At 37.8% G+C, this 21,831-nt stretch overlaps 1 long non-coding RNA gene across 1 annotated transcript; it reads right to left on the minus strand.

Annotated features, from left to right (window-relative positions):
• Nucleotides 1–6,780: 6,780 nt before the first annotated feature.
• LOC131699672 (uncharacterized) lies at nucleotides 6,781–18,689 on the minus strand. The gene is made up of 3 exons (XR_009308254.1): nucleotides 18,498–18,689; nucleotides 16,848–16,915; nucleotides 6,781–7,022 (listed from the first exon to the last, which is right to left on the minus strand). It is a non-coding gene; the product is annotated as an uncharacterized LOC131699672 (long non-coding RNA).
• Between the last annotated feature and the right edge of the window lie 3,142 nt (nucleotides 18,690–21,831).

Here is a 21,831-nt window from a genome sequence, read left to right on the forward strand (position 1 = left end):
TACCTCAAACCCTGTTTAATAAGTAATATGTAAACAAAATGTGGAAAAACAGGGGGAATCTTCAATTTAAAAATAAAACCCTTTCGAGGCGCCTGGAATATCTTAATTAACCGCCTCTAGAAATTATTGAAGGAGAACTGGTTTGAGACAGTGGGCAAAGTTCATTCTCCATAGGATGCAAAATTATATTGCTCTGCATTTCCAACTAATAAAATATAATTGAATTTCAGTTTTCAGTTTTAACTCAGTTGAGTGGGGTTTATTGTTTTTAACAATATGGCTATAGACTGGCTTGTGATGAAGGTGTAAATGAGTTTTCAGTCACCACAAAAATATCTATAAATCCACAATTTAAGTGCACAACAGGGACATGCATCAAGAGTCCCAGCTTTTCAAGGGGGGGGGGGAGATAAAACCTAGATAAAATAGATATCAAATATGTTGCTGAAATATTGAAATGTTGCATCCCATACTGTAAATAACTATTGTTCCCAACAGTATTAATACACTGTTTATATGTATGTGTGCCGGGGGCTCTTTTTGTTTTTTGTTCTTATGTCTGGTCCTGATATACCTAAGTTTAGCTTTGTAAACTACTGGAATAACATACTATTTCTATCCCATCTTCCTGGGAGGAGGCCAGCCATGGAGACGTCTCATGGTTAAAGGTCGGAAAGTCGCATCTGCTGGAAAAGATATCTTCTTTGAAAATGCTTCAAAGAGGAAGTTTTACATTTTCATACTGGGATAGATCTTTTAAACATTGCATTTGTCCCAGGTTTAGCACTAAAGGCTGTCAGTGTTCGCAAGCTATAAAGGGGTTTATAATGGAACCCAACAGTGTTGTTACGCATTGGAAAATTACCCTTTCTATGAAGGTCCTGCTGGGAAAACTTTTTTACTTTTTTACTAGTTTTGCTGCTGCTTAAGCTGTAAGACTACCATAACCACACTTCCAGTTTGTTAACTGTGAAGTTTTATTACTCCCCTGAATTCCATGTCCAGCACCCATGAGAAGTTTATCCAATCCTCAGACTAAGGCTACCATGTGAATTTCTGTTTGTCTTTGGCCTTCATATCACTTAAATTAAAACTTTTCCATCTACCGAAGCTTGCAATGAGGAATATGGATGTATTGCTTTTTTTTTTTTTTTACTGGCTAGCAGCAATTCATTTTCCTCTAAATATACCTAGTAAAAACAAAAGTAACAGAAATGGCTTTTTTCTGATGTATGACTATCAGAATTAAATTAATTGTTCCACAGTACTGTTAATCAATGTGTAAAATGATGATACCATGGCCCTTACTATAGAACCTTTACATAGCATTCATTTGGTAAACAAAGCTTTGAAAATTGCCTACCAAGTTATTGCACGAAACTGAGCACTTTTATCAGTGCTGGTGGTCTTCTTCACAGTCACAGCTCCATAAATACATGGGTCATGAAATACCAGTGTAACAGTAATAGGTTATATTTAAATGGGTAATCAAGGAGGTAGAAGTTATAATTATTGGAATGTTTAAATAACATTTATTGTTAACTGAAAGTGAAACCAAGTACAGTGTTTAAAAGTTAATCAGTAAGAGTTTGTGATATCGTGTTTCCCAGAGGGAATGTTTTGACGGTAGCGCAGTTCTGCCCTCAATAAGAAAGTGAGTGGCTTGTGGTACTGTGCTCATGTTATGCAACAAGCGAGCAGTCAGTGAGTGTTAATGTTGAATGCCTGCAATGCTGCTCTGATTAAAATCACCTTGTTGAAGACAATATCTGGAATGGTTTCAATTATCTAAACCCACATGAAGTCTCCGAAAAGTCTTACACGAGTATTGTTATGCAGGGGTCAGTGATTCTCTTATTTTGACCTGAGCTGTCAGAGGTTTCACTTGCAGGTGAGAAGGTTCAAAATAAAGACCAAGTTGGTTTTCAATACAATTCAGTTATCACATTCATCAAATTAATATAGACAGCATTTGGAAATACAGTACTAAGAAAGGTGAATTTTACATCACCAAAGTAGTAGCTAACCAAATAATTATGACTTACTTACCTCTTGTGCTCTTCCATTAGCTTCATACCTGTAGGTCTCAAGTGTGCAATTTTGAATGAAACACATGTTATAGCAACCTGTATTTTCATTTTATGATGTGATATCTGGTACAGTCTTCATACCTTACTCTCAGGGTATATGTTACACTTGTAGTTAACCAGCAGTGTCTTCTGGGTCAAAGTACGTTGCTGGCGGCAAAGCATGTCAGTCAAGAAGCAGCTGGTTATGTATATCAGATATTATGTATTTAAATACAATCAGTACCCTGGGGTTTACTCCCAGATGACCACGAAACCAAATGTTCAGATATTATTGCATAATAATATGGGTTACTTCTTTAAGTAACACCACCGGCTTAAAAACCTCAAAAAACACAAAAAAGTTTTTTTTTTTCAGATGTATTTTAATTGCCACTATTTCTTTTTTCACACCAAGAAGATATTTTTCAATCTTTTCTTTTCTTCTGCTGAAGCTGGTGAAGAAATAAAAAGCTCATCTAATTTCTAACTGTCTTAAAAAAATGTTTTCATGTCATAGTTCTGTGCGTTAAAGTATATCAATGCAATATGAAATGTTGCATGCAACGCTCAGCACCTATCGATCTGTCTGTTTCCATAATACAGTGCTTTTACTGAAACACCACTTTGCCACATCTGATCCTATTATGGTTATCTTAAACCCCCAGCTCCCCTGGCTGTAGGGATCTTCACATCAATGTTTTTCTTCTAAACAGGTTTACCAGACAGTAACTTATTTATAAGCAAGAGTGTACCACATTCAATTTGTACCAGGTTGCTGCAGATTGGATCAAACTAAATTAAATAACTCAACATATTAAGTAAAAGAACCCTGTGGTGTCAAGTTGACTATAACATGGTTAAAGACCTCATGTAATGCTGTGCCTTTTAATTGAGAAACTCTTAAAGATGTGACTTCCAGTGCACCACATTCACCTGCACTCCTATTTATCTTTAGGTTAGCTGTTACAATCTATATAGGCTGCAGCGTCCTGCAAAACATTTTCACCTTTAGCAAGGATGACACTGGAAAGCTGTAGTCTCTCTACAAGAATATCTTGAGAGGAATTTGTCTTAATTTTTCAAAGAGCACAATTTTACAATTCTGTTCAGTACACACCTCTCTCTGGTAGAAATGTTCTTAGGACAGCCTGCTCTGACAGCCACTGATGTCTGTCCTTCTACTGTGATATCACATTCCTCATGGTTGTTTTTGTCTAGTTAGCTCGCTGGGTCTCATATTACTCTTCCCACTAATATGGCACAAGACAAGGCTTCATAAAGTCTAAGGAAACCTGCTGAATAATGTTACGTTAACATATTGAATTACATACCACTTTGTTGTTTTCCATATACTTAATGAAAACCTCACAAAAAATTTAAAAATGGACAATTCGAAATCTAACATGAAATCCTATACTACTATTATGGCTTCCAGTAGACTTCTGCAATATAATTTTGTAATTGCTTTGGTTACATGATGTTAAATAAAAGATCACAATTATGTTCACATCAGTTTTTTTTTTAAATGATGTCTCAATCCTAAAATTCTAGGTGATGCAAAACATTTGGCCACAGCTGTACAGCACAGTAGTAAAATCAAGTGAATAATCTAGCACACTTTTTTACTTTGGCCTAAAGGCTACCGGTAACACAAAACCAATCATACTGCTGCATTACACATGCTGTACAATGCTACATTTATAAAACATTTAATAATAAAAAATACATACATAATAAAAAAAACAAGATGTTAAATTGAAACTAAACGATTTTAGCACATTTTCTTTTATCGTAGCCTATAGTACACAAAACAGATCATGGTGCCACATTGGCTCATGATACTGTATCGTTGCGTGGAATTGAAGGAGGCTCACTCAGTATTTGCAGGTGCCGGGACTCTACACTGGGTAGGTAAACGCATGCTGCTTTACCAGCCAGTGGTACAATTACAGCTGAGCACCGTAGTGCTACTCACTGTGACAAATAATAAAAGAAAAGTCCAAAGCACACTGTTTTGGCCGTGTGCTACAGCCAATTGTGTGCAGTCTCTGGTTCCTTGTTCCCGTCTCTGACGTCCCTGAACACCTGCTGCAATTGAACTGTTGACCCTGGGTCACAGAACCTTCACGAACGCAGTTACAGCAGACCCAGGGCCGTTACAATACTATACAGTACCTTACATATACTGCACACACTTTACAGAAATAAATCATTTTTAAATGTACATACAGTGGCTCTCAAAAGTATTCACCTCCCTTGGACTTTTCCACATTTTACTGTGTTACAACATGGAATCAAAATGGATTTAATTAGGAGTTTTTGCCACTGATCAACACAAAAAAAGTCCATAATGTCGAAGTGAAAAATAAAATCTACAAATTGTTCTAATTTAATTACAAATGTAAAACAGAAAATAATTGATTGCATAAGTATTCACCTCCTTGAGTCAATATTTGGTAGAGACACCTTTGGCAGCAATTACAGCCATGAGTCTATTTGGATAAGTCTCTACCAGCTTTGCACATCTGGACACTGCAATTTTTGCCCATTCTTCTTTACAAAATTGCTCAAGCTCTGTCAAGTTGGATGGGGACCTTTGGTGAACAGCAATTTTCAACTCTTTCCACATATTCTCAATTGGATTGAGGTCCGGGCTTTGACTGGGCCACTCCAGGACATTGACCTTTTTGTTTTTAAGCCACTCCAGTGTTGCTTTGGCTGTATGTTTGGGGTCATTGTCCTGCTGGAAGATGAATCTTCTCCCAAGTCCCAGGTCTCTTGCAGACTTCAGCAGGTTTTCCTCCCAGATTTCTCTGTACTTTGCTGCATCCATTTTGCCCTCTATCTTCACGAGCTTTCCAGGCCCTGACGCAGAGAAGCATCCCCATAGCATGATGCTGCCACCACCATGCTTCACTGTAGGGATGGTGTTCTCAGGATGATGTGCGGTGTTAGGCTTGCGCCAAACATAGCGCTTAGCGTTGAGGCCAAAAAGCTCTATTTTGGTCTCATCAGACCATAGAATCTTCTTCCACTTGGTCTCAGAGTCTCCCACATGCCTTCTGGCAAACAAAGGCTTTCTTTTTGCCACTCTCCCATAAAGGCCAGTTTTGTGAAGCACCCAGGCTATTGTTGCCGTATGCACAGTGTCTCCCAGCTCAGCCGTGGAAGACTGTAACTCCTTTAGAGTTGCCATAGGCCTCTTGGTGGCCTCCCTGACTAGTGCCCTTCTTGCCCGGATACTTGCCCGGATAGTTTTTGAGGATGGCCTGTTCTAGACAGGTTCACAGTTGTGCCATATTCCGGATTTGCTTTGAATGTTCCTTCGTCTTTATGATGTAGTTTTTGTTAGGAAATGTACTAACTAACAGTGGAACCTCCCAGAGACAGGTGTATTTAACCTGAAATCATGTGAAACACCTTAATTGCACACATGTGGACTCCATTCAACTAATTATGTGACTTCTAAAGACAATTGGTTGCACCAGAGCTTATTTAGGTGTGTCATAGCAAAGGGGGTGAATACGTATGCAATCAATTATTTTCTGTTTTACATTTGTAATTAATTTAGAACAATTTGTAGATTTTATTTTTCACTTTGACATTATGGACTTTTTGTGTTGATCAATGGTAAAAACTCCTAATTAAATCAATTTTGATTCCATGTTGTAACACAATAAAATGTGGAAAAGTCCAAGGGAGGTGAATACTTTTGAGAGCCACTGTAGAAAACAATGCAGCGTACAGGTGGCTACAAGTAACACATAGTCTACCTACTACTTTTGTTTTCTTTTAGTCAAACTTTTTTTCTTTGCAAAAAGCAATTAAATACTTCACATTCAGAATACTGTAGTCCACATCTTGCATTTCGAACCACTGGAGTCCAGCAGTATTTCTGAAAGCTTCTTGCCCTTTTCCAACTGATCGATCAGTTTGTTTAAACTCTGTAGATTATGTTTATATGCTCTCTTTTAATCATGCTCTTTGTTTTAACAATTTAGCAGCTACTTGTATCTGTTGTTGGGTTTATTTTCATCCAGTCAGTATAACAGTCTTTTTTTTTCAATGGGTCTCTTTGGATGATGCAATTCCTAGCATCAGACTAAATTGATTATGATCAGGGACATATTCCCATTGGAATCAATCCAAATCCAGTCAAGAAGGCAGTTTTCTCGTTATCGCTGGGTTGAGGGGGATCTGCCAGTAACTTGACGCAAGATCAATTGTGCTGAAAATGTGTGCTCCAGAGAGTGTATCAAGGTTGTTATTGACTAGTGGCAGGGGATGAGAATCCTTAATACGGACAGCCTCCTGTAGTCCACACAGAAGTGGTATGTACTTTCTTTCTTGTGCGCAAGGACTGCAGGAGCTGAGCATAGGCAATAACACTCTACTATAATTCCCTGTTTAAGTAGTTTGACCTTTGTCTGAAAAAATGCTCTTTTGGCAGATGAGGTGTGATATGGGTGCAGTTTAATGGGCAGAGCTTCTCCAGGTCTGATACTGTGTGTTGTAAGATTAGCCCATCCATAAGAGTAGGTACTGAAGGTGTCAGCATATTCTGAAAGAAGCTCTTCCAGTCGAGACTTGTGTGGTGGTGTGTGACAGGGTGAATGGTGCAGTGCAGTGATATAGAATGTCCAGACTGATGTCTCCCAAAAATAATCCTTTTTAATAATAAACACAAATTTCACAAAAATATCCACACTGGAAAAATAATAAGAAGCCCCGCTACCAGCGATGGTATTGGGGCAAAAACACGGCAGGGTCCAGGCTCAAAACAAAAGAAACAAACAGACACTCCGGTCACCACAGTCCTCCGTGCACGAAAATGTGCTCTTCTCTTTCGGGGCTTGTGGTGTGTGCGCTGTGCCGTGTAGTGCTGTGCAATGAGGGGCGTGCTCTGGGGTAAGTGCTGGCTCGCTGGCTACAGCATCCCATCCTCCGGCTCCTCTGTTGACACACAAAAACAAACATGTAACTTCACAAACACACATTGGCTCCGGCCGGTCGCTCTACTTTCTCAGCGCAAGGGGAGGTACTGACGTAAATGCTTCCCCTTTGTACCCAGAAAACTCCTCCCTGCAATCAACGCGTCGCCTTGATTTCTCCAATAGAGGGCTGCCCCGCGCCCCTCCTAATATGGTTACCTTCCGGTTTCCACCTACCACCGGAGTGGCAGATCTAGGAGGCAGCATACCTTCCCCCTTACACAGCGCCCTTTCTAGTTGGGAGGGAGATTTACGGCATTGACCCTTTCTCTCTCTGTCACATGGTGTCAAGCATGAAGGATCTTAGTCTACTGATGGTGTAGGCTGGGAATTAGAAGGTATGGTTATGGTTGTACTCACGATTCCCTAGTCTTTATGTGGGAGACTTGTCAAGAACTTGTCAAATGCTTTTTGGTAGATTCCAGTACTGGATTAACCACTTGAACAGCTGCAATACTGTTACGTACTGTAGTTAGTGTTCTGGCTACTTCAAGACCAGAGATATACAAACACTGTAGCGCGTTGCATGTGGAACTGGAATCCAAAGTAACTGCTAAGTAAGTGCGATGACAGCAATCATTTCCTGGACAGGACCAGTTTGGTGGACAGGGTAAATGTGGTGCACTGGTATTTGGTCCGCAATACAGTGCCTTTCATAAGTATTCACCCCCCTTGGACTTTTCCACATTTTGTAGTGTTACAACTTGGAATTAAAATGGATTTAATTAGGATTTTTTGTCACTGATCTACACAAAATAGTCCATAATGTCAAAGGGGAAAAAAATCTACATATTTTTCAAAATTATTTACAAATAAAAAACTGAAAAGTCTTGATTGCATAAGTATTCACCCCCTTTGCTGTGACACTCCTAAATAAGCTCTGGTGCAACCAATTGCCTTCAGAAGTCACATAATTAGTTGAATGGAGTCCACTTGTGTGCAATTAAAGTGTTACATGATCTCAGATTAAATACACCTGTTTCTGGAAGGCCCCAGAGTTTGTTAGAGAGCATATCTAAACAAACAGCATCATGAAGACCAAGGAGCTATCAAAACAAGTCTGAGATAAAGTTCTGGAGAAGCACCAATCAGGGTTGGGTTATAAAAAAATATCCCAAACTTTGAACATCCCCCGGAGCACCGTTAAATCCATTATTAAAAAATGGAAAGAATATGGCACAACCACGACTCTGCCTAGAGAAGGCCGTCCACCAAAACTCAGTGACCAGGTAAGGAGGGCATTAGTCAGAGAAGCAACCAAGAGGCCAATGGTAACTCTGAAGGAGCTGGAGAGATCCACAGCTGAGATGGAGAAACTGTCCATGGGACAACTATAACCCGGACGCTCCACAAAGCTGAGCTTTATGGAAGAGTGGCGAGAAGAAAGCCATTGCTGAAAAAAACCCATATCAAATCCCATTTGGATTTTGCCAAAAGGCATGTGGGAGACACAGCAAACATGTGGAAAAAGGTTCTCTGGTCTGATGAGACCAAAATTGAACTTTTTGGCCTTAGCGCAAAACGCTATGTGTGGCGCAAAGCCAACACTGCTGAGAAGCCACCCTGAGAACACCATCCCCACGGTGAAGCATGGTGGTGGCAGCATCATGTTATGGGGATGCTTTTCATCGGCAGGGACTGGAAAACTGTTCAGGATTGAGGGCAAGATGCATGGAGCCAAATACAGGGAAATTCTAGAGGAAAACCTGTTTCAGTCTGCAAGAGACCTGGGACTGGGGTGGAGGTTCACCTTCCAGCAGGACAATGACCCTAAACACACAGCCAAAGCTACACTGGAGTGATTTAAAAACAAGAACCTGAATGTCTTAGAATGACCCAGTCAAAGCCCAGCCTCAATCTGATTGAGAATCTGTGGCAAGTCTTGAATATTGCTGTTCACCAATGGTCCCCATCCAACTTGACAGAGCTTGAGCAATTTTGCCAAGAATGGGCAAAAATTGCAGGATCCAGATGTGCAAAGCTGGTAGAGACTTACCCAAAAAGACTCACAGCTGTAATTGCTGCCAAAGGTGCTTCTACCAAGTATTGACTCAGGGGGGTGAATACTTATGCAACCAACAAATGTCTTTTTTTTTTTGTTTAATTAACTTTTGTGTCACAATAAAAAATATTTTGCACCTTCAAAGTGTTAAGTATGTTGTGTAAATCAAATGGCAAAAATCCCAATTAAATCCATTTTAATTCCAGGTTGTAACACTACAAAATGTGGAAAAGTCCAAGGGGGGTGAATACTTATGCAAGGCACTGTACCAGCTACTGGTATTTTCCCTGGTACCTTTGATAATCAGAGCTAATCAAATCGCACACTGCGTCTGGGTGAGACACTATGTTTGTAAAACGTATTCTAGGTGAGTAAAATTCAACATTACCTTAAAGTACTTTCAATAAGCACTGTACATACTGTGACCAAGTGGGGTGCTTTGCCACAGTTCAGGACCTTTTTCCGCTGTCACTGTGTGTTTAAAAACTCCACCAACAGTACGGGGTTCAAGACAGGACTGGGCCCATATTTTTTTATTTATACAACCAACAACAAAAATACACAAAACAAAACAAACTCCTTTAGGAGCACTAACTAACCAACTCAGGTTTCCCATCTGCTACTAAACCGACGGCTAACCCATTTTTCGGCTTTCCCCCAAACTTATTTTTCTTTGTTTTTTTTAAAAATGTTCTTACTTTTCTCTCCATCGCCCCTAAGCTCACCTCCTGTTTAACTCTGCCCTGACCCCCTCTCTCCCTATATATAAATATATATATATATATATATATATATATATATATATATATATATATATATATATATATATATATATATTCCTTAATTCCCGACAGGTGTGCCTTAATTCAATTCTCACCGCTGGGTCGTCTGGGAGATGTAGTTTCCTTTCTGGGCTTTAAATAACTTGACTATGTTCCTTATACTAGAAATGGGTTCTGTAATAAATGAAGTCCTATATACCTCCCATCCACTACCTTCCCCCGTACTTTATTACAATACTTTAATGCTTACTTTTTTTTTATTCAAATGCTGCAGATGGAATATATTTAACAAAGGGCCTGCATGCACATACAATATATTTCTACCGATACTGCATTAATAAAAATAAAGAAACACTGATTTCTATAAAATCCTGTGGTTAATTATCTGACTACAGGCTACTACTGACATCAGTACTCGCCTGAAATCACTATTATGACGATTGTGCCTGATATTTCTGATTAAAAATGTAAAATACCTGCTGGTTTCAAAGTGCTTTGACGTTTTCAAATAGGCAATGCAGTGAAAGCTTATTTGTTAAAAAATGTCATCTCGGTTTACCTTTCTGTCAAAGGCTGAACACAAGCAGCGAAAGATCTCTGTTGTGGTCCAAGAATTTTGTTTGTTATATCGAGGGGTTTGTTATAGCAAAAGGACAATCAAAATGAAGGATAAACTGTTGGAGTAAGTAAATGAGATGAGATTGTGAATAAAAGTAGAATTACATATATCTGCCTTTGCTTTATGCTATTCATTAAAGAATTAAAATGCAGTTCAAAAAGCAAAAATTCCAAATTGAAGCAGAATTTTTATTCCAAATCAATCTGACCCGAATTGTTTCAAAGTGCACCAAATCTTAATCCAACATGCAAGAAAGAGCTTTTATTCCAAATCAACCCGACATGACAACAGAGTTGACTTCGCTGTGGAGGTGGCATCCTGTGCGTACATTTTTTTTTTATTTGGGGTCCAGGGGCCAGGTTCGTTATAGCTGAAGGTTTGTTATAATGAAGGCCGTTATAGCGAGGGTGTACTGTACTTTCTCCAATCTGCAAGAGAGAAAGAAAACAACGACAACGGCACAGACTGTGCTGCAGCACCACCTAAAGGGCATTCACAGGAAACAGTAAATTACACCCTCCAGGGCATTTTTGGGCATAACTGTATTATTAAGAACTTTAAAGTCAGTGTGAAATTTTATGAATGCTCTGATGTTAGCCAAAAGAAAAACTAAGAAGACTAATTATTATTAAAAAAAAAGTAGTGTTTTGTTTAATTTGCGATTTTTAGTAAAGAAAAGTTTAGTTTCATTGTATTTGTGTGTGTTTCTTTTTTATTGCTGGTATTATACAAAATAAAATACAATCTACTGTACATTATTCAGATTGTAAAAAGCCACCTTGGACACTCGGCCTGTGGTCTCGTCCTTTGTGATGTCACTGAACTCCTTGGTTGCTTTTTGCAATCCTATTATACAGTAGCTTGTAACTTTATTTTATTTTTTATAGCGCCACTCGCCACCAGGCATCAGAGCGCTGTACAAAACATTAAGACTTTAAAAACTCTAGACCAATAATACAATTAAAAAGAAAACATCATAATACATATAATTGTTACACATGATTGTCCAGTCATAAGTCAGCTATAGTTCTCTATTAGCTTATTCAAATGCTCTTTTAAATAGTCAGGTTTTGAGTTGCTTCCTAAATTTCAAGAGGCTAGATGCAACAAATTCCATTAAAAAGTTGCTCTAGCCTCGAAGGTACGGCCTCCAAAATGAACTCCAGAAAATCTAGGAGGTGAAATACAGAAAGAACCAGTTGAGCGCAGCACCCTTGTAGTATTTCTGGCATTAAGGACAGCTTTAAGATAGTCAGGACCTATTCCATTTAAGGCTTTATATACCATACAAAGGATTTTGAAATCTATTCTCTCTCGGACAGGAAGCCAATGCAGTTCTCTCAAAACTGAAGTAATATGGGAACACAGCGTAGTCCTAGTTACAAGACGAGCTGCCATATTTTGTATTCTCTGAAGTCTATTCAGCTGACAAGCTGGAAGGCCTGAATAAAGAGAGTTACCATAATCCAGTTTGAGGTACATAAGAGTTTGCACCACTGTCCGAAAGAGACTTTATGGCAAAAATGATTCAAAAATGTTTAGATTGGTAAGATGGTAAGGTGGATGTGAGATAGGGCGAAGGTTACAGAATTTCAGTGTATTAAGTCCTGGCTTCTTTACAGCAGGGGATATTAATGCATTCTTGAATGGAGTTGGAAATAATCATTCCATAATGGACTTGTTAATTAAATCCATCAAAATTTGGAGCAATTATTCTCTATATAATATTGTATTCCTTATTGATCGCCTTGCTATAGCAATATAAAGCTTTATTATATAGATTTACCTTCCAAAAATTCAGTTGGCAGATAGGCAAATTGGTAAGTTAGGTTGAGGAGGACTAAGACGGCGGAGAAAAATCCAGTTGCTTATTCACCAGTCACAAGCACACATTGCAAGTGAGTGGATTCAACCCGAATGTATTGATCACATGGTTCTGGCAATTCCCAGGTAGGCTACAATTACCTGTCCCGACAATTATGATCCATTCGCTAGCAACCACATGCAGTATATTTACAATTGACCATTGAGATGCTAGGTACCCGTAAAGTACATGAAGCTTGATAACATGCAAACTCTAGATATATAGCAAAACTGCTATGCGTATTATTTACGCATTAAATTTAATTATCATATGTAAATCATATTATTTCAATGCATAAAACACCCAGTACACAGCTTATCTGGATCGCTGGTAACATGTTATGACGATGTTTCTCAACGAGTCTCCCTCACTTCCTCTTGCACATTCAACACAGGAAATGGGACCCCATTTGCAATGTGCCTTAATAAACCAGCTTCATCTACAAAGATCATAGATCTTCTATGTGACTCAATGAGCTATATTTACTGTAGTACAGTCGCAAAAATGACAGTACAGTACAAGACTGTAAAGCTGGAGGGACTAGTTTTCAATGGCTGAAACTGATCAGTACTGTTACATTGCCTAATAACATTGTTGTCTATTTTTCCCCCCAGACTGTAGATTAAAGTTTCAGATAATGTCTTCATCACTGTAATGAGTTCAGTTATCTAGGGGTGGTTTATGGGAGTATTGAGTATCCAAAAGTATTGAATAAGTAACATAACAGATACTGTAGATTTTTCTAGAATACCTTTTTATGTCTATGCCCTCTTTCACTACACTGCTTCATCGGAATTTCAAGCCTCCATCTTCCTCTACTATTTCCCAGTTTCAACACACTACTTCACTCACTACTCCTGTTTCTTATCATGAATGTGCACCCCAAACCAAGCAGGTACACAGTGGAAACCAACTAACATCTGTTGTACAGTAGAGGCCAGTACTCTCTAAAACACTACCATGAAAAAGAGTTAGCCAAAATCTTTGCCTACTTAACTTTCTTTCTGTAAGTCTCCCTTTCATGCTTCACACTCTATTGCACAAAATAAGTATGTCATGGGGGTCACTGTCACACAGGTAAACTAGATCACTTACAAGCAGGGGTTCATTTGTGCTGGATCGCACCGGATATCAATTTAAATATAAATATACTTTTTTTTGTCGTTGCAAAACAGAACTCTATATACATGGCATGCACAATAAAAAAAGCTGCTTTGTGAATTGAACGAATAAAAACAAATGTTATCCCTCTTCCTTAATTTTAAGACCTGGTATGTTTTTGTTTACAAATTAACTCCTGCTTACAAGCACTGTAGGAAACATCTGACCTCCAGTTCAAGGTCATGTACAATGTTTTTGACGTGGTCACTATAAGAGCCGATGATCCAATATGGATTTATTTCTAAACAATTTGAAGTTACAGTCACATTGCTTCAGAAGAAGGACGACAGCCATCAGAAAACAGGCCTATCCTCTGTTTCCTTCTAGAATACCATTTTGTACAATTACATATTTCATAATTGAGTTCCTATTGATTTTCAAGAAAATCTGTAAAGTGAAAATAGATCACGTGCGTAGAGTGCAGAGGCTATGACAAGGTACCAGAATGCAGACATAGACTAGAGCTCGTAGTTGCATATAGCTTTACATAAGAATTTAGCTGCTCATAAGAATCTTAGCTGCTCACCATCTGCTCAGGTTTTAGCCTTTCAAAAGGTGATCATTTTCTTCCCTAAACAGCATTTTTTTTACACATAATATGCCATGTTATAGGACTGTACCTGCACTTCAAAAGCACACATTGTAGATTTGTTTTAAATTTCAAAATGCAGATGGTGTGACAAAACCATTAATCAGTGATAATTCAGAATGCTAACTTTGTTAATGTATTATGATGAGTCCTTATTTTAAATGTCATTCTATTATAAATCAGAATCAGTTGTCAAGCGATCCCTATTGTGTATCGAATCAGCTTCCAATCTAAGCACCAGGGACGCAATACATCACTGTAAAGCAGCAATTCAAAACGCAATGAAGAAAAACCTCCAGTACACCTTTAACTCAATACAGATGGTTCTTTAATGAAGCTAGTACGACAAAGGGCAAAGGGTTTGTTAAACCTGTAGGGTGAAGGTTACTACAGGAGGAACAGGAAAATCAATTTGTAGCAAATATGATTGTAATAAATTCACTTCCAGACCAACACCAGTCTTGTTACATTTTAGTCAGTGTGACCACAGCAGGCAAATAAATAACACCACAAAAAGGAGCAACAACTAATAGTGTATTGTAGGATTGAGCCATTTAGGTATGACCACCACAAGAAAACAATCTACCCCACTTTAAAAAAAAAAAAAAAAAAATCCTCTATCCCAATCCCCTTCCTTAAGTAGCAACTCACTTGGAATAATGATCTGTTAATCTTTTTTTAGTGCTGGTACAAAGGGCTTCCATTTATCTGTACCTTACACCCTTGCAGTTTTTCGGGGAAGCTGCACACTGTTGCTGTTCATAGTTCATACCTTGTCTGGTTAACCTTTATATGCTTACTGCTGCCAACCAGGTTGAACTTGCGCATTATTTGCTTTTTTACAATATTTTTAAAACACAGATTGAGAAAATTAGTCAGAGTGCAGAAATAGAAGCAAATGTGAGCAAGACCTATATTAAGGTTTGTTTCTGTGACTTTAATTTGCAAAGATATGCAAATATCTATATACAGCATGTGATTACTAATGATATGTCTGTGAGTAAGATGTGTGTATCATTCTAGTAGTCATAGCAGTTGAGAAAATTCAAGAGGTATAAAGGGGTGGTCTGTATCATTTTTTTTAATGTTGGTGTTTGTGAAATTAGTGCTCATACCTTAGAAAAGTTTTCCATAGTAAAAGCATAGCAAAGTATAATAAAGCAAAGTGATAGTTAGGCATAAGTATGCATGGTGAAGCACAGAAAGGTATGGTAAAGCCTAGAAACATGTCAAGCCATGGTAAACTAAGGCATAGTATAACCATGGGAAAAAGTGCAAAACTACTGTGCAAATTTACTATGGTAAACATTTATAAGGGAAAGGCAAAGACAATGGCACTGGCCACAGTTGGCAGACACCAGGGGAGTTTCTCCCCAGATCTCTGCAAGCGCACCTCAGTCCTTATAACAAGTAGAGCTTGCCTAGGAGTTTTATGGGTTTCTCACCCTCATTGCCTGTCAAATAAGATTTGTATATGTTTCTGAAAACAATTGTCAGAAAGAAAGTCAAAGAAAGGGATTTGTGAGCACATCAGCACTGATTTGCTCTTGACAGATCTAAATACCACCATTCTTTAAATCCATCTTATCCAGCAGGGGTTTCTTTTGGTACTGATTTATTGACCTTCTGTCACAAGTGAACAAAATTGGTTTATGGGGGAAACATGTTTTTTTCACTTATGGTTTATTGCACATATTATTTGTTTCAATGTTATAATTGTGTTTTGATTGATTTTTGTTGTGATTATTTTTACCCCTTTTGATTTATGAGGGAGAAGCAGCTCACTGTTTGGAGTGGCAGTTTTTTTTTGTTTTGTTTGTATTACAGCACAGACACTTAAATAGAAAATTGGCCACAAACTGGCAGACCATCCACAGCTGAAACCATCCAGACATTAACAGCTTACCTACCCTATATAAACTGCTACTTCGGTGCACCGGGACAGAGAGAAATGGGTACAGAGAGAAATGCTATGCCTGTTACACTTAAACAAATGGTTTATGATGAAGTGTAATCTACGTGATTAAATTAACTACCTTACAGGAGGGCTATGGAGATTGGAAATGAATAGCATATAGAATAACAGAATGCAGAGTAAAAACACAGTGGGATTCCTTCTGTATACTTTTGTTTATGTGCCGGGACTGCATGTTAAGGATTGCATATTCAAATCTGTATGTTTCCGCAGGTAGCCAGGCCGAGGGTTTTGTGGGGTATCCAAAAGGATTTCGAGACGATTGTTCAAGGGGACAAATTTAATACGTGGTAAACCAGCCCCTCGGTTCTAACGGGTGCCTGTGAGTCTTGGGGGACCAGCGGCTGATGAGAAGTGGGTCTGTTTCGACCCTGGATTATAATCTGCAAGTCTTTGGGTTTCATGGAGGAGTGTGAGTGCACATATGTAACTGTCCTGGCCTCAGGTGCCCAAATGATTATTGTGTTGCTGACCAGTCGTTTGTTTACATATAGTAAGTATATTACATGATTGATTACTGTGCTGCTAATTGGTCATTCTTGTTTACACATATTAAGTATACTATGTGACTGACGATTGTCATACTAACTAGTTGTTTCGTTGACCTATATTAGGTTACTATACAACAGATTAAAGTGTTGTTAATTAGTCATTTGGTTTACATGCATTTTACTATCTTCATACCGGTATTCGACCATTAGAGGGCTCTGTGTCATTTTTCAGCAGCTGTCTATCCAACTGGGAGATGTGTGTGTGTGTGTGAATATTGATGTAATAAAGAAATTTGAGTTTTACTTTTCTGGTTTGTGGTCCTTGGGTTATCATCTGGGGGTCGTGGTGAGCAGCATGTAATATAAAAGTACCTGTGGAGAGAGATAAAAGTTCAAGTGAACAGCCAAGCTATTTGAGTTTTTCTTGTTGTCACCTGGTTGTTCTCAACCAGTTCAGTGCGTATTAGCTTGTGACACTTCTTGTTAACTATTTACAACACAGTGACATGAGATTTGTGAAAAATCTGTTTTTAATTTTAGGGTAGTGGTATTCAGGTTTGCCACTGTTCTATTGTTAAAATAGACCCCTTGGTCTCAAAGTCCCTTTGAGGCAAAACTGAAAGCAAAACAGATATTATTGAACAAAAGTGACAGCCCATTATGATTGCAGCATCCTGCTCCTTCTCAAATTTGTCACACACCAAGAAAACCCAGAAGCCTGATACCCTATGACTTTCTGTGTCTCCCTATTGCTTTCTGTCGCATCATTAGGCTTCATTGGCTCTCCAATTATTTCTCCTACGGCAGCTGTCGTCCATTCTGATTGATAGGTGTCCTTGGATTGTTCTCTGTAGGACAAGCCATAGCGGCAGGTCCTTGTCACTGTCAATCATCCCTCTCCTGACTCAGTTCACGTACCACCATTACCAGTCACTTTCTAAAGCAGACCAGCAAAAACAATTTGTCATGTATCCAGGGTTAAAAGAAGGCTGGTGAGAACTGAACAGAATTCTTCTAATCTCTTGTCACAAAATACCTCATTCAAAACAGGGAAAGTGGACAAGTAGCTCAATTTATATTCTTGTCACTACCAGCACCCTTAATAACATTTTCAGAAGGATTGCAAAAACAAAAGGTTCTGTATTATAGGTATATATATATTACAATGCACTGCTAGCTTTTTAGATAGCTTGTTGTGGTGAGCCCTTATTAAAATGAGTCTGAATAAACTTTCAGATTGTATCCTTCAAAACAGCGTGCACTGCCGATGTCCAGTATTTCTCAATGCACCAAATTTATAGTACTCCAGCTACTACAGTACAACTCTTATCCAAATGTCTGCTGGCTCCAAGACATTTTCGATTAAAAAAACAATTGTAAGATAACATTACTAGGCTTGAACCCAATCTTTCCTGTTGTAAAAAAAAACATAAGAGAATATAAAATGTTGCATATGGAACAGGACAAACACAGCTGCTGATTCAGGACTGAACACGGCAGGTAGGCTACTCATAACCTTGTCTGTATTGTCTGGTTTTCCATAAAATATCAGATACATTACTGAAAACATATAGGGCTTGTGGTAAGGTACTTGTGAAACTTTGGATGCAGTGCTTAAAAGTAAATTGGGGATAAATATTAAGTGTGATTTCTTACAACAGGAGAAAACACTCCAAACGTTTGATTTGCTTCAAATTATAATTACCTTACAAGGTGATTGTTGCTGAACTATCACACAAATTTAAGAAGGGGGGGGGGGATGTTAAGAGTTAATATGTGCTCCCCAAAGGCATTAGCACTGCCCCCTATAAGAATAGAAAGAAGTGGTCCACAACAGTCTGGAATATTAAACACGAAAGGGTGTCATTTGGTCTGAAAAACAACCATTCTATTTCATGCCAATCTAGAATCAATATGGTTTGTTTGCTGATATAAAGTAACCAGTCATTATTACCGCTCATGACAACTATAAGCTGTCCTGAAGATATTAAGCGTCCCTGAAGAGATTTTCCACAGCTTTACAGTTGTTTGTCCTCTTCTGAGTCCTTTGTAATATAATAGCTGTGCGTTAGTGGCAATAAAGTAGCACAAAATAGAATCAACACTTTCTTAACAAGGCATTAGCAGGGCAGCAGGGAGTGTTCGCACGGCAGTCCATTACTTAGACACTGGGTCATATATCCATGTCTCCAGATGGCTTTTAGATCCTTCCCTTTTAAGTGTCATCCGACACCATCACAGTCTCGATAAAGATCTCATCTCAGCAAGGACTTTTCCCCCTGCAAAGCCACAATGATGCTTTTAAAGCCCTGCATATGCTTACGTTTGCCAGTTTCTGAGGTTTTTAGAAGGCTGTTTCTGAGGTATCTCTCTTGCATGCTGATTATATGGATTCTCTCACACTTTGATTCATAGCAGGTGGCTGAACCTTTTCTCTACTGTTACACCCACCTCACTTCTCACTCTTCTTAACCCCAATACATGATATATTTCTACTTCCTATTTTCACCACCTTACTGTTATTACTACTATCCTGCATACAAAATTAATCCAATATAAACCTACAGATATTTTTAATAATTTATAGAAAACTAAATAAATAAATATTAATTTGTTGAATCTATCAGGATTTAGATATAAATTATAAACATATATTGTATTGAATTTTCTATAGAATATTTTATTAACGAAATATGCTAAATAATCAGACCTACTGAATATTTACATTAATACACTGTTGTTATTAGATAGTAATTACTATGTAATGTGTTTTGTAACTGAAAGTGTAATATCATGTTTGATACTACTACTGTACAATGTTAACGTCTTGTGAATGGTGGCCAACAATTCTGATACACTGTAAAGTTTCTTTCATGCTACTAATAGTTTTATTTTATGTCATTGCGTTTACATGAGCATAAGAATTCCTATATTTTTCAGAAAACTAAGTTTTCCAAAAAACTAATTCTGATATCAAAAGTCATGTAAACACAGTTTTCGGAAAATGTATTGGAATATTCAGAAAGTCAGTTTTCGGAAAATAGCACCTAGAAATTTCCGATTAAATTCCGAAAACGAACCAAATGTATATCATGTAAACACACTTTTCTGAAAACCTATTCCGATAGCGTACTGCACATGTGCAATCTTTGACCTTCATTCTGCACGTGGTTTTAGAAAACAGAGAAAATAATAATAATCTGTAGTCAGTCAGTCTGCATGCATCCATTTGTCTAGTTAGGGATAAAGTAATACATTTGTTAAAGTCTGTATGTATTTGTTAATAGCCCATACTGAAGCAACAAATGTTTTCCAGCTTTAAAATGACGTGATAATTTAAAATAATGTCTGCAAAAGAAAGTGGTAATATAGAACAGGATGAGCTGTTGGAAAGGCTGACTGCACATTGTGGGGAATCTGAATTATAGGATAGTAATCTTTGAATTTAAGACCTGACACTTCGATAAAGCACTATGCTGGATTGGTCTCAGTTCTATCGCAGAAATGTCCGGTCTGTTCAAATCGTACTTAGGCTACTACAGTACTTTGCATGCTAAAATAGCCTGCGTTTTCCGAAAACTTAAATACATGTATACAGTTGAATTCTAATTAGACTTTCTATCGTTAATCATGTAAACACAGAAAAGTGACGTTTTAAGAAAATCAGTTTTCTGATTCAGTTTTCCGAAAACATTAGTTTTCGGAAAACACTTTGTCATGTAAACGTACTGTATGTCTAAAAGGCAGATTGCAGACAGTAGATAAACATAGGGAGTAATCTGAGCCGGATCACATCGGATCCCGGATCCGGTACCTTTTTGTCTGACAGGAAAGAATTATACAGTTTGCAAATGATAAACGGTAAAAAATACTTTTTTTGTTGTTGCAAAAAAAACAACTCTATATACATAACACATACAGTTAAGAAAACGGTTTCCTGTTCTGTGAATTGAATGACAAAAGTGTACTGTAACCAGTGGTGGAAATGGGAAAAAATCACAACAGGAACTCACCCTAAATATGGTCTTTCCTTCAATTAAAACACACAAGTGCAGTTTGATGTTTGCTTGGAAAAATTGAACTCCGTTACCACTAACTCAAATTCCTTTTTTTTTTTTCAAACACAAAAAACAAAGACATGGAGATTTTCACAATTTTTTTTTTTTCAATTTTCAAACTGTAGATGAAAAAACTGAAAAATGAAAATAAAAAAAAAATACTTTCAGTTTTCCAATTTCTGAAAACGGTCATGATACAAGTTCAAAATTACTGCTCTGGGGGTCAAAAAGTCTTATCTTTCTAGTAAAATGAATGAGAGGATATTTGCATTTTACTGTGATAAGCGAACAGTAAAGAATGAAGCTATGATGCAAATATTAGGAACACTCCAATTTTGTTTCCACACCAGACAGCCAATGGGAAGACTCCATGAGTCTGCTCGCAGGAATCACAGGCTTTTCTGTTGGCTGAATGCTCAGGATTTGGGAACACCAGTAAACTACTTTGTATCTGCTCTGTCCAATTGGGGAAAAAAAGGAGGGAAACATCTATGGCAAGGATAACAATATAAAAATGATATATTATCCTTGATCCAGGAGAGTCTGTTCGGGTTCGCCCCTGCTCACATCACCACCAGCGCTGGCCTGTAACAATATATTTTAGGATGCAACGTTTATGAGTAAGAAAGTTACTAGCTTTTTGCAACCCAAACGGCAAAATGCCCAAAAAAAGTAGCATTCTTAACAACAACAACAACACAACAACAGTGTAGTGTTCATCAGATTAGTCGGCCCACCATTGGTATTGTTTAAACCTGAAGACTAAGTTAAATCATGGCAAGGCAAAGGTTGGCATGCAGCTAGCGACGCCAACAGTAAAGCACAAAAATCAGGTCTACAAGCAGATGAGAACATTAAGCATATATGGGAGCAACTGTAAATCACGGTCAATAAATTAGGTCTGTACATTTTTTTTTAACCTTCTCTTAATTATAAGATTGAGGACCTTTTTGCTTACAAATTAACCCCTGGATAAATATGTAGAATTATTCTATGCAATTAAATTAAAAAATGCAAGTACAGTAGTAAGAAAAAACAAAAAAAAAACATGTTACTAACGTATTCCTTCAAATTTAAGACTATGTTAAATTCGAGGGCAGAAATACGGTATATGTCTAACCTATGGTTCACCTACTCTACAACTAGAGGTAACAGAAAGTCAGATTCTTAATTATATGTATTTAATTTCAAAAGGCTGTTCAGCCTATAAGTGGTTCTCCCTCCTTGGTC

This window comes from Acipenser ruthenus, chromosome 2, assembly GCF_902713425.1.
Source record: "Acipenser ruthenus chromosome 2, fAciRut3.2 maternal haplotype, whole genome shotgun sequence".
NCBI lineage: Eukaryota > Metazoa > Chordata > Actinopteri > Acipenseriformes > Acipenseridae > Acipenser > Acipenser ruthenus.